This window comes from Octodon degus, unplaced genomic scaffold (assembly GCF_000260255.1).
Source record: "Octodon degus isolate 3935 unplaced genomic scaffold, OctDeg1.0 scaffold00049, whole genome shotgun sequence".
NCBI classification, from domain to species: domain Eukaryota; kingdom Metazoa; phylum Chordata; class Mammalia; order Rodentia; family Octodontidae; genus Octodon; species Octodon degus.
In genome coordinates, this window is record NW_004524625.1 from 7,651,000 (window position 1) to 7,656,953 (window position 5,954).

General features: G+C 34.6%; 1 pseudogene; it reads left to right on the forward strand.

Annotated features, from left to right (window-relative positions):
- Positions 1–2,104, forward strand: part of LOC105742394 — a 2,801-nt pseudogene extending 697 nt beyond the window's left edge.
- Positions 2,105–5,954: the final 3,850 nt, after the last annotated feature.

Sequence of the window (5,954 nt, forward strand, 5' to 3'; positions counted from 1 at the left end):
AAAAAAAAAAAAAAAAAAAAAAAAAAAATATCATTGAGTATGGTAAAAATTTCTTCCTATACTGGCCAGGAGCATGCTGTAACAGAAGAGAAGTTATGGGACCTTAATCAGTATGAAAAAAATTATCAGGTATAAACAATATCAGAAAACTCATACTTGGGAGAAATCCTGCAACTATGCTGAACTTGAAAAGATTGTCACTCAGAAGTCATATCTCAAGTGCAAGCACATACAGGAGGAAAACTCTATGTATGTGTTGAATCTGGAAAGGCTTTTATACAAAACAGAATTCATTGCTTATCAAAAATCCATGCTAGAAAGCTATCCTATAAATGCAATTAATGGGGAAAGTCCTTCTTCTAACTTCTTGCTCTCTTCAGACATCAGAGATTGCACACTGGAGAAAAACTCTATGAATGCAGTGAATATGGAAAAGGTTTTTTTTTGTATAATTCATACCTTATTATCCACCAGAAAATTTGTGTGACAAAGAGACACCATGGACACAATGACTATGGCAAAACATTCACCCAAAAGTCCACACTTCACCCAAAATGCATCAAAAACTTTATACAGGTGAGAGATCTTAAATATGCATTGAGTCTGCACAGGCCTTTGTCCATAAGATACACTGGGCAGCACACTGAAGAATTCATCGTAGCAAAAACCATATGAATGTAGTATCTGTGAAAAAGCCTTCATTTCCAAGTCACAACTACAGGTACCTCAATGAATGCACACTAGAATCAAGCCCTATTTATGTACCAAATATGGGAAGGTCTTCGACAATAGTCTCTATCTATCTATCTATCTATCTATCTATCTATCTATCTATCTATCTATCTAAAAACAGCTCCTCAAGTTAGAGATAAATATTTCATACGCACTGAATGTGGGAAGGCTTTTGTTTGTAGGTCAGAATTAATTATACATCAGAGAATTCACACTGGATCAAGTCCTTATCTGTGTAGTAACTGTCAAAAAACCTTCACTCAGAAGTTGGAACTTATATTCCACCAATGAATTCATACAGGAGAAAAATTATATGTGTGTATGAAGTGTGGCTCAGCTTTCATCCTAAAAGCACACTTGATTGCACATTGGAGAATTCATACTTGGGAGCAAATTTATAAATGTAGACTCCAGGAAATTATGTCTAATGACAGCTCCATGTGCTGTCATACAATAAAAAATTCATACAGCAAAAAAGCTATACATGTGCAATAAATGTGGAAACTTTCACCAAAAGATCACATCTTATTATACATCATAAAACTGCCACAGAAGAATGGTTACACATCTTCTAAATGTGGAAATGTCTTCAGACTTGATTAAACATCAGAGAATTCATACTGGAGAGAAGTCCTATGAGTGCAGTGCCTGTGAGAAGGCTTTCACCCAGAAGTCCCACCTAAATATACTCCAGAATATTCTTACTGGAGAAAGACAGTATGAATTCCATAAATGTAGGGAAGCTTTCATCCAAAAATCAATACTCATTGTGATTCAAGAAATTCATACAGAGAGAAACCTTATATGTGCCCTGAGTATAGAAAAGCCCTCATTCTAAAGTCAAACTTCATCTTTATCAAAGAATTCATACTGTAGAGAAACCATATGAATGCAGTGATTGAGGGAAATCATTTTCCTCCAATTCTCAGCTCCTCATTCATCAGCCAATCCAAAGAGGTGAGAAACCTTATTAGTGTGTAGAGTGTGGAAAAGCCTTTAGTGGCAGGTCACATCTCAGTAAACACCAAAAAAACTCATACCAGAGAGAAGCCTTACATGTGTTCTGAATGTGGGAACACATTCAGGCAGAAAAGTTGATTACATATCATAGAATTCATACTGGATTGAAACCCTATGAATATAGTGACTGTGGGAAATCTTTAAGAAATCATAAGTCCAAATGCATCAGCAAATTCAAACAGATGAAAAGCCTGATGTGTGTACTGAGTGTGGGATGGCCTTTACTGATAGATCAAATTTGAATAAACCCCACACAACACACACTGAAGACAAGCCCTATAAGTGTATATTCTGTGGGAAAGGCTTTGTTCAGAAATCAGAGCTTATTATGCACCGAAGTATTCATGCTTAAACAGTACAAAAATCTTACTGAGTTTATTATACATTACTGAGTCCATGTAATAGAATAAAATGCATAAGTAGAAATGCACACTCACAATGTCACACATCACAGTTTAGAAATAGAGCTTAAAAAAAAAACTAAGTACAGAATAGAGCCTATCCTGCATTGTCATCAGCATCACTAAACATGGGACATACATACTGTGAAGGAGCTGATCTTTTAGAAAAAAAAAAGACTTCTTATTAAATATATAATGGAACTCCCAGAAGCTGGCTTTTCATAGAAAAAAAATTATGTAAGAAATTCTTTTCATAAGAAAAAATTATGATTATCCTGTTGGTAGAATAGATACAATACCAACAAGTTGAATGCCCAAATAATATATAGGAAGTGATAAGTCCTCAGTTTTGAAACTTGTTTGCTGCAGGACACATCATCTAACAGAGTTGTGGGTTTTAAAAAAATATTTAGGCTACATTTAACACATTTGTACATATCTACCCCTACATTGAGTACTTCTGTCTGAAATGCTGTAATAAAAATATATTTATCTGAGGGAAAAACATAGACCTTCATGGAAGAATTCTCAACATTTCCTTTAAAAACACTTATTTCATGCAAGTGACACAGGGACCATATTTCTATAAGATCTCCTCTACTGTGCTGCTCTACTTCACTTGATTTATGCATTCAGTATCACACCTCATTCCATCTTTAACTTTTGTGAGCATGCTCTCAGTTCTCTTTACAAACTACCAATTCTATGCAAAATAACTCATGACATACTCAGGGAACCAGATTCAATGGCATAGAATCACCCACATGAACATGCAATGACTACTCAAGACCTTGTTTTTCAATCCATGCAATGAATTCCCCAAATTGTTTACAAAGATCTTTTAAGAAAACAATATAAAATGATGAAATCTTCATAAGGATCTTGTAGAAGACTGATATCTATATCTGTATCTATATCTATATCTATATCTATATCTATATCTATGTTTATTAAAACCTAAGAAGGTGCACTGTGCATTCTGGAATGCTGAAATGGAAGAATTTGAAGTTCCAGTTGAGCCTGAGTAAACTTGTGATTTAATGAGATACTGTATCAAAGACAAATGAAGCTACTGGGGATGTAGGTCAATATAATGGGCCTAGAATTTATCTCCTTGAGACCATTATGTTAAAGTGAAACAAAGCAGACCATAATGTTAAATGAAATAAATCAATCTTACATATCACATGGTTTCTCTAGTATGAAAATCCCTAAGTAAAAATAAAGAGCAAAATAAAAGGTAGATAATAAAAAGGAAGATACTGATGCTTCTCAAAGGGGAAGAGGATCAAGAGAGGGAAGGAAGAGGGGGCAAGGAAGGAGAAATAGATGAAACAAAAGAAGTTGGCAGGTACTTGGACTTGTACCAACCCAACAAGTAATGGAAATACTATGTGCTACAAACATGTGCAAAAAGGTGGAAATAATTCTAAATAAACCAAACCAAACCATGAAATAAAAGGGATGAAGAAAAGAGTAGACAGGCTTTAAGGTAAGACAAGGGGATGAAAAAATGATTTAAGATGTGCAATGAACACCCCACATGGAATACAGCAGTTATTTACTACACACTAGTACTAATAAAATGAAAATACTAAAGTCCAAGTAGAAAATAATGGATATTTCATTATTTAATATGAAAAGTGTCTCAAAATATTTAAACAATGTAAATGCATTCCATAAATTTATGTTTAAAATCTGTGACCTGGGCCAATCTAAGGTGAGAGTTTGTCTCTATTCTTCCATTCTCCCATACTGGGTGGAATCAGGGTTTAATGGTTCTATGTTTAATAAAAATAGCTCCAAGAATTCCAATTATTTGTAACAAGTATAAAAGAATGACAGGACCTTACTAATGATCAACCTGGACCATGCTTGGCACTATATACGTGACCTGTCACTGATCAAGGGACAAAGTATTGTCCAATGAGGAAAAAAAAATTAAGCAAATACTAGGCATTGACCATGCACCACAACCTGGCACTTATTAACAATGACCTGGTCATTGTAGAGAAGCAAATGCTAATATATTGTCTATATTTCCAAGTTTATAGTCTACTAATAAAGAGAGATAAGTAAGCTAGATAAATTGTAATGAACACAAAAACAAAGGTCCCAGAAGGACCTTTAGAATGTCCAGAGATTGCTGCAAAATAGGGCAGTCAGGACAAACTCCTGGAGAAGTTGCTACAAATCAATACAACTGGGATGGTAATATATTCCACTTCTCTCAGGTCTCGACTCTGGGCAGTTATGGGGCTTTCTGTCTGGCAGACTCCCTCCTCAGGATTTAACCAAAGATTCAATTTCATTTTAATTGCATGAAATCCCCAAAGACTTGGAAAATTGCAAATGCAGTCCTGAGGTGAAATGACTGTACCAGTATTGGCTTCATGCTTAACTGAAGCAGATACAAACTCACTAATTAGCAGAGCCAAAAAGAATAATTTAAAATTTTATTTAATTGAAAGCTCATAACTTAGAACACAACAATTACTTAATTAGATCATTCTTTTATTAATCTTTCTCCCACATGCTTAGAAAATCCATCAAAGTTAGCTCATTATGCTAGGGATTTGGTAAACTTTTCCTAACTCATTTTGTACAGATAACTACATTCACAGGAAATGTGTTCTATGGTTCACATTCTCAGTGTCAGTCAAAAGGTGGGGAATAACGAACTAAAGGGGAATTAAATGAGCAAAGAGACTGTTTCAGTGTTTCTTTCCTAATGTTTGCTTCCTATTGTTTTTATGCACTTCTCAACTCTGGCCACGGCTTGGAAAAATTATCTGAAGAATAATTTTTTAAAAATGTGCAGATATTTCCAAGCAGGAACTTTCTGTGTTAGTGCCTAAATTCTACAAATATGGAGTTTTGCTTAGTAAACCTTTATACAGAGATTTTGAACATAGACCGTTCCACAGATCAGTAACTACTCAGCCACACAAGATGCTAGTGACACTCAGTGAGTAACTAGAAATCTCGCATATACTTGCTGATTTTTCTTTTTCAGTAGCATGTATTTCTGCCCACAAACTGTAGATCTGTATGTGTGTATGTGTGTGTATATGGATGTGTATGTGTTTGTGAAATTGTAAAAGAATTAAAAGGGTCACTTTAGTTATAAATATTTTATTAATATTATAGCTTATGTAATTTATGTTATAAGGTAATTACATTAGCAAAGCATAAAATTTGTAAAACAAGATATGAATCACATTCTCAGAACTGTAACCCAAGTCTGGTTATCATTTTTAGTTGTAAAATTGTAATCATGTTTATCCCTTTTATCAATTGATGTCCCAAAATTAATTTTGTAGTGGAGCACATCTTTGTTACTTCTCATGAATTCACAATTGCTTTAAGAATGTCTTCAGAACATGATCAGAATGATGGGAAAAGTGTTTTTGAAGTAAGAGGCCCAAGTTTCAGTGAGGGGATAAATGATAATGTGACTTGATATATGTTAAATGCAAACTTTCACCATAGCTATCAATAATAATCACACCTCTTACCTTTTTATACACACATACTTTTCCTCTCTTCCTCTTTTTTCCCTTTATTCTTTTCTTCTCTCTCCTCCTCCTCTCCTTCCTCCTCCTCTTCTTCTTCCTTCTACCTTCTTTCTTTTTTCTATCTTCTTCTTCTTCTTCTTCTTCTTCTTCTTCTTCTTCTTCTTCTTCTTCTTCTTCTTCTTCTTCTTCTTCTTCTTCTTCTTTTTCTCCTCCTCCTCCTCCTCTTCCTCCTCCTCCTCCTCCTCTTCCTCCTCCTCCTTCTTCTTGTTCTTCTTCCTCTCTC